This window comes from Pangasianodon hypophthalmus, chromosome 10 (genome assembly GCF_027358585.1).
Source record: "Pangasianodon hypophthalmus isolate fPanHyp1 chromosome 10, fPanHyp1.pri, whole genome shotgun sequence".
Taxonomy (NCBI): Eukaryota; Metazoa; Chordata; class Actinopteri; order Siluriformes; family Pangasiidae; genus Pangasianodon; species Pangasianodon hypophthalmus.
Genome location: NC_069719.1, coordinates 12065951 through 12074764, shown reverse-complemented (window position 1 = coordinate 12074764; position 8814 = coordinate 12065951).

Below are 8814 nucleotides of genomic sequence, written 5' to 3'. Positions count from 1 at the left end.
GATTAATCAGGTGGAACTGATGGTGCTAATAATCAAAGCCGTGGTAAGGAGATTAATTATCTGAAGTGTAGTACGTAAATTTGTCATAGCATTTGATTTGAAGATGTAGGAAAAAAATTTTTAGCTCGTTCGAATATGTGTACCTATTTTTACTTTATTACTGCATAAAGGCCAAATGTTTGGAAGCAGAATAAAGTTGATGATTTTGTGAAATTCATTCAGAAACATACCTGCATGTAATTCACTCATGCAAGGTTACCAGATTTTCTTTGAGTCTAGGTGTCCAAAACCTAGACTCAAGGAAAATCTGGCAACATTGGATGAGTGTATGTGACTAGACTGCTGCCTTCAAAACAAATGCACTCACCTTTATGTAAAAAAAAAAAAATAAATTTAAAAAAGAAAAATGCAGACTGAAAATGCAGACTGAAGAATGATATCAAGGTTTTTTTTTTTTTTTTTTTTTTTTTTTTTGCTGTGATATGCAACATTAAAGTAGGACACAATTTGAAAATGAAATTTGAAAAAAATGAAAAGTAAAAACACTAATGTGATGACACATGAGTGAGAAAATGGCAATAGCACTGAAATAAACATCTAACAGGAGTCTAGTATATAGCCAATTGCTGCATGAATAGTTCTAGTTGTAATTATCACATTAATCACAGCACATCATATTATTTTATTTTATTTTTTTAATATTATGCTCCAACAGTTAACTGTGCACAAATGTTAATGAAGCCATGAAATAAATGAAGTTCGTGAAACTGTAATATATGTGTGGGATGAAGGCTCTTTTATAATGTTTTTAATTTGTTATTATGAGTTATCAAATTAATAAATTAATCTTTTTGTTAATTCGATGTGCTGTTCTGTAAAGAAAATGTGACCGTATCAGTAAAGAAAACTTTTCATGGATTTTAAAGGTATAAATTATTAACGAACGAATAGTGTCTTATTTATGTATTGAATATTGGCATCAAATGGCATTCCATAGTTTTTTTTTAGTGTATTTACAGACTAAAACATAAATTTCAGGGTGACATTTTGGGGTTACAACAAACAAGCATTGGGGTTAGATAGTTTCAGTGGATTTAATACTGCTCCTTGCTTGAGCCATACAAGTCCAAACTCAGAATAACTGAGACACGGCTCTGTCTTATTCAAACTCCGCTTTCGCCTGCAGCTCCCACACAACTGTCTGAGTAGCACTTAAGTCTGTATTTATATCTGAGCTCTGAATACTGATGTGCACAATTTCTGTATTAAATCCTCACAATGCAAGTTCAAATCAACTCTCAATATTTATACGCCTATGTAAAACTTCTATTCATCATGTTTCAGTAATTGCAGATTCCAAGCCTTTTTAAGCACTATTCAAACTGGTGGAATGTGACTTGCAATTTTATTCCATATAAGCCCTGTGATCATTTTCTGTATTCTACATTAACTAGATGTCAGTAAAACATATATTGGTTGTTGGCAAATTCACTGTTGGTAGATTCAAAAATATTCTGAATCTTTAAAATGTAATGTAGTTCATATCATTAATGATTAATTTGGTTACTTATCTAGATACTCACCATAGACATGACCAAAATTTGTTCAGTTATAATGTACAGAATAGCAACATTTCTCAGAAGCGCAGAGCCAGTGCACAGGCCGCGCAGCCAAGAAAACAGGCTGAGAACAATAGATACTATGGCAGAGGTTCAGCATGTTTTATGCTCTAATACACTGTGACTGTTTGCCAGCATCTCATGAAGGGGACATTCTGTCCTGAGTGTATTTACAGACTGAAGGACATCTACTTTTTGGTTCGGTTTCAAACAGCAGTGAAAACCCAAAATTCACATCCATACAGATCAATGCACTCTTGCCAAATGTGCCTGCTCAATAGCCAGATTCATTTGTAAAAAGGCAAAGCCAAATAGAAGGACTGCCCAGTGCCTTTAGGGAGCTGTGTGAATAACTTGTTTTATGCTAGACATGCCCAAGACGCAGCACTTTAGCACACAACAAGATGACAAACCTAGCAAATGAAGTAAGGAATGGGTGAAAAGGCAGTTAAGGAGAGTCATATTGCCCTTTCATGATTCGAAGCCTAACTTTCAAGAGCTGCATGCTGTGCTAAAGCGGAAATCCTAATGTCTGAGTCATCCTGATAAGGCCACCTGCCCACTGATTTTATTAAAGGAACACCCAGAAAGCATGAATAATACACAATGCATGCAGAATGTAAAGAAATTGTTTGCTTTGGGACTCACAGAACAGCAAGGAAACAATGGATGGATAGATAGATAGATAGATCAATGATGAATGGTACAAACATGAATGGGAATCTCATCTGGGGTGAGTTTTCCAATTACACAGAAGTATTCAACTGTATTAAGATTAATAATTAAGGTATGAGTGGTTCCAAAACCTTGCATACTCAATATACTTTATTGCCTATATTGTTATTTAAGGAGTAGTCTGATACAATCCTAATCCTAAAGTGCTTCATACACTGGCTCTTTAAAATTTCAATTTGTATCAAATGCCCTTTTTGTCATTTTCAATATATGCATTCCATATTGTAATGTATTGTTTGCAATTATGTTTGTAATTATTATGGTAAATATGATTTTATAGACTAGTCTGTAGGGAGTGTGGACTGGTCAATGTTTATCATGATTGTCTTCTGAAGAACAAATAGAAAAGTTCTTGTAATGCATCAGATTCTGGCAAGAGTGGGGAAAAATTATTTTATATCTGCAGATATTCTAATGTTAAATGTAAGGCTTTACATTAAGATTCCCTTAACTGACATCAATTAATACATTACTTAACATTAACAAACCATACACCTCAGCACTAATACACCTAAGTGATATTAATAAAGTAACTAACACTTGTATTTAATTTTTTTTTTTTTTAATAAGTCAATTAAGCCAAATAATCAGTATCTGCATCAAGCTATGCTCATAACAACAATTAATAAAAGGAAGCCCAGAATGACTGAAATGAACCAACACCTTAATTAAAACTAAGAACAGAGTCTGAAAAGCAAGTTCAAGTATTTACACCAGGAGAAAAGAGTACAGTTAGTTAGCAACATAATCTATTCTTGGCTAATTTATATGGAATTTTAGTCATGGATTGAATAAACATTGTGCAGGTGTATTTCGTTAGCATTCACACAAAGGCCAATTAAAACGTGTTAACTTACTTAGTTACTGTACTGATGGTTTCTTACTGCTGAGGGTAAAGGTTTGTTCATGCTAGCTAAAGAAAAAATGAAAAACATACAGCTACATTTAATAACACAACATATCTTATTTATATCTTTATACTGCAATCATTTAATTAATTAAATTTTTTTTTTTTTTTACAAAAAATAAAACTAAAGTTTCACAGAAATTAACTAAAGTTCTGATGATTATAACCAAGTAATAGTGATATTTTTTATCACACTCATGCTGGGCTGGACTTAGCAAAGAACAACAGGAGTCGAACTATGTTCAGCAATACAGGCTTTTACAAAATACTCACAAAAGCAAGTATTTTTACTTCATCATCACGAAGCAAAACAAAAGCTTGCCGATCTCTAGAATTTGTCAATATCAGCTAATCCATCCAATTTTAGGGCTTTGAGAGCAGGTGGATAGGTGAAGAGAGTGAGAAGAAAAACAAGGTCACAGACTGTATTGTGTGTGTATGTGTGTGTGTGTGTGTGTGTGTGTGTGTGTGTCACTATTGAGAAAAGTGTAGCAAATGAAGGTTGCGGTCACTGTGTGACCTTTGGCCAGCTCCCTGCACTAACTGCCAGTGTTATGAACACACAGCCCCACAAGAATAACTAACTGTCTCTCACACACTCACAGTCTCTTGCCAGCATCACATGGTGCCCAGCAGTGACAGGTGAAGAACCCAGGAGTCACAGTGCCATTTACTGAGTGCCAGTCACACACAAGCAATGCCCTGTGAATCACACAGAGGAACCTGTGCGACAAGCCTGCTATATTTCCTCACTGAATTCATTAGTGGAATCATTTTTGGCCAAATAGATCATGTTCCATGAGGGCCATTTGAATAAGACTGATTGTATCCACATAACAAGAAGAGCGTTTGGTTTTATCCTGATTATATCTAAGCAACATGGCTCTGAAGGATTCTGCTCTGAAGGATTCTGCTCAAAGTTGGTTGCTTCATACTGCTCATCTATTTTTGGGCTGGGTGTGATTTTAGCAAATGTAGCTGTGGAAGCATTTCCAATCTCTTCTGTACAAGCTTCTCCCTCAGTCCCAGCTCCTGGAACAAACCCAGCCCAAGCAGTCCAGATGGTGACGGCTCTTCAGCCAGCTCCTCTGAGGATTTTCTGTATTGATGTATGCATAACACTAACCCCATTCCAAGCACCATTTTGTCTGTCCACATTGTACCCCTTTTTGAATTTTAAGTGCACTAAGTACCTCACTCACATCACCTCTGTCAAGATACCAGTCAGAATTATTCATTATGAGCCACCACTCTTATGACTTTTCTTTAATCCTGGTCATTCAAGTTACTCTTGAGGATTCGTTTCATATTTTGCATTCCAGACCAGTCCTAATGGGATACACCTCTATATCTTATCTGGAACAGCAAATAGAATTAAGACCACATAATATGACATTGTTAAAGGGGAAAATAAATTGAGCATAAAACTTTTTTTGACAGTGAGTATATGCTTTTTTAAATGTACTCCAGAGCAGCTGAAGCAGGTAAGGCATAAATACACTATATGACCAAAAGTATGTGGACACCTGACCATCACACCCGTATGTGCTTTTTGAACATCCCATTCCAGATTTAGTCCCCCCTTTCTGTTATAATAACCACCACCCTTCATGAAAGACTAGATTTTGGAGCGTGGCTGTGGGGATTTGTCCATTCAGCGACAAGAGCATTAGTGAGGTCAGGTACTGATGTCAGGTGAGATGTCGGGCAACATGTTTGGGCCCCTTAGTTCCAATAAAGAGAATTCTTAATGCTACAGCATACAAAGACATTCTATACTATTGTGTGCTTCCAACTTTGCGGCAACAGTTTGGGAAAGTCCAAATGAGGATGTGATGGTCAGGTGTCCACATACTTTTGGGCATATAGTATAGCTTATGATGCTGAGGAAGATATATACAGATTCTACTGTTCATATCACAGCTGTGTCCTGGGTTGTTCATGCCTGTGCATGTCTGATCACACAGCAGTGTTCTTCCTCTCTGGTAGTCCCTTAACAGTGTCATGCAACAGCAGTGTGAATGGAGGTGAAACAGAAGGTGCCATCCCTCTCAGACCAGAGGTAATAATATGAGAGGAATACTGTTGGTCTATTTCATTATGAGAAACTACAGCAAAACTGTGAGGAAAATTCATAAATATGTTTAATGTACAAATAAGCTACAATCTCCACATTTATGACAGCATTCAAAAGTCTACATTGTTGGTGTCAGATGAACTGGATGATTTGTGTATTTCAGTAACTGTTGATCTGGGATTTTCTTGTATGACAAAATAGTGTGAAAAACAAAAAACAGTGAGTGACAGTTCTGGGGGGGGGAAGTGTATTTGTTTAGGAGAGAGGTCAGAGGAGAACGGCTAAACCAGTTTGAGCTGACAAAAAGTAACTGAAATAACCCCTTGTTACAATTGTTGTGAGCAGAAAAGCATCTCGGAGCACATAAAATGCTGAACCTTGAGACGGATGGGCTACTACAGTAGAAGATCACATCAAGTTCCACTCCTGTCAGCCAAGAACTACAGTGGGCCCAAGTTCAACAAAACTGGATAGCTGAAGATGGGGAAAACAGCTGCAAGTGTTCCTATTAAGGTTTCTAATAGAATGTACACTTTTCAAGTGTAACTTCTAAAGAAAGCTAAACTTGTTGAACATAAAAAAAAACTTGAGAAACCTTGAGTTTTTTTTTTTTTTTTTTTTTTTTTTACAAAAGTGCAGTGTATTCAGACTTTAAGTTTTATTGTTATTCTAATATACCAGAAATTCCCAAGAGTCAGTGTGAGAGTTCTGGCTGTGTTTGTGTCTGTGTTGAAGTACCAGCTGATTGGACACTGGACTGTTCATGCATAAAATCCCTTTACTGAACTCAAAGAAACAGCACCGCATCACACACACTTACACACACGCACAAAGACACACAGAGGTCACAAACAACACAGTTATCTTTTTCCCACATTAACAAGCCCATGTGCATTTTGTAGCTCTCAGCCAATAACTTCCTCAAGCTTTAGTCTTAACAGCTTGTGTCATTTAGCTACATTTTGTAGCTAACATATTAGTTTTGCAAATGACATTTACGTTGCACACAAACAGCTACTCCATAAAGAGCTGCTGATGTTTGATACAGTGCAAGCTGTATATTGAATTAATGTCTGAAGAAGCAGAGTATTTTACAGACGCATGTAGACAGGTGTTAAAATGTCAAATCCAGCCTTACATCAAGTCTGAGAAGCCAGCTATCAATTCTGTGACTTCATAAATGCATTTCTATATACCAAGGATGTTGAATAGAAAGTTGTCTAGTAGTGATTGAGAAGCTCTGTAACAATGAAATATAATACCTTCAAAATGAATCATATTATAAAGAGTTCATTTTAGTCAAATCCTTTATCAAGAGCTAGTGATGAGACATCAGCTAGGGAAATCTATGCTAGAATAATACAGTCAGAGTGAGTGACAATATGAAGGGTTTGCCATCAGTTCTTTATTAAGTTCCATTATAAAGAACTAGTGTTCTATCAGTCAATTAGGAGCTGTTACAGAGAAAAAAGAAAAAAAAACTTGAGAAATGAATACAAAAAACAGCTGATGCCCAAGACTGACCGTTGCTTTTAACCATAAAGTCCATCCTGTGCTCATCCCAGGACTCTTATTCTCAATATTCTTAAACTGAACATCCATCAGTCTGGTTCTACTTAAGGTTTCTTCCTCACGTCATTTCAGGGAATTTTTCCTTGCCATTGTTGCTCCTGGCTGAATCTAAATCTACATTGAGATAGCAGCAAAATTGTTTTGTGGCAATGTATATTAATAAAAGTGCTATCCAAACAAAATTGAATTGAATATTACACAAGTGGTTGCCAGCTCACAGCTCCAGGTTCCCTGATTAGATCCTGAGCTCAGCTTACTGTCTGTGTGGAGTTTCACATGTTCTCCCCGTGTCTGCGTGGGGTTCTTCAGGTTCTCTGGTTTCTGCCCACTTCCCAAAGAACAATTAAATGTGTGTGGATTTGTGTGTATTGTGCCCTGTGACGGACTGGCATCCTCTCCAGGGTGAATTCCTGCATCACACCCAGTGTTCATGGGAAAGGCTCTGGATCCAGTGCAGCCCTGACCAGGATAAAGCCATATCCTGAGTGAGTGTGTGAGTGATGGAATATTACATTATTCCAGTCTCAATTATTGGATACTGTAAAGAAAAGTGCGCGAGTTATAAGTTATAGTCCAATAAAGAAAAAAAAAATTCATCGCATGTTTATGAATTGCAATGAACACAAATTCATTCAAATTATAAAACTAATTAGGCCTGAATGTGTTCACAGACATGAATTGCTTCCATGATGAAGCAACAGGGACAAGTTAAAGCTGTATCACTCTGCAAAAGCTTTCTCAAATATTCATGAGTTTTCAGATTCTTTCTAGTCATACACTTACAATTAAGACTTAAAGCAGAAACTGTTAACAATATTTAATTATTAACAATATTCAGACCGGAAGCGGAGCATGTACAGTCTTTTGGAGAAGAAGTAAAAGTCTTATTGTAGGCTGCTGAAGGGCTAAAAGAAATAACCACAATTGTGCTGTAGTAAAAAAAAAAAGAACACAAAGAAAAAGCCAAAGCTTAGTACCATGAAAAATGACTGGCAAGGGATGACAGGAGTAGCACAGATTGGTGTGGGGATGAGCACTGTTGTTATTTGAGGGAGGATAAGAGAAAAAAACCTGATAAAGGTGATTGCTAAGAGACACAGAGAGAGAGAGAGAAAGAGAGGGGGGAGAGAGGGAGAGAGAGAGTAATGGAAGAAAAAAAAGGCAGCTGTGGAATTATCCATCTGTCCATTTGAACGGTGCTTGAAAAGAGCCTGAAACTGAAAGTACGGTTAAGAAAGTAGACGAGAAAAAAGAACAAGTTTGTGAAATTAGATGTGGGAAGTGAAGATGAAGAAATTTCATCACAGTCTCATATGGTTTGGGTGAAACTGCATTTTTCTGAACCTTTTCTTTCCTGTATTTCTCTTGCTGTAATGTTTTAATGTGTGAATAGCTTGGTGCCCCTGCCCCTTATCTAGATTAGCACAGTCTATAGTCAATTTATAGTTTCAGGAACCAGCAATTTACAGCTATCATGTGTCATGGACTATAAAATGGAAACTAAGTGAAAAATAAAGAAGGGAATAAACATAGATTTGTAAATACTGTGATTGTGTCAGTAATGAAGGCCATCATCTCTCATGGTCACATGTCCACTTTCTGCTTTTATCATTCATGCAAATAAGCAGAGGACAGAGTGGGTTTAAAGGGCTGACACTGAACCCTGTGCGAAGCGCAGACATCCACTCCTTTCATATAACATTTACTTCATCCTAGCTTTCAGTCATGCTGAAAGATCCCTACTGTTTGTTCAGGATTAATGTCACGTTATGTTTATCCAAATAAAATATAATAGAATCCCACAGTGTTGTGAACAAGTCACAATGAGGGGGCTTTTAAAACAGCCAGCTTGTCTGAAAGCACACAGACGGTGGTGAGGATGCCCTAAAGGTACTTGCTGTTTC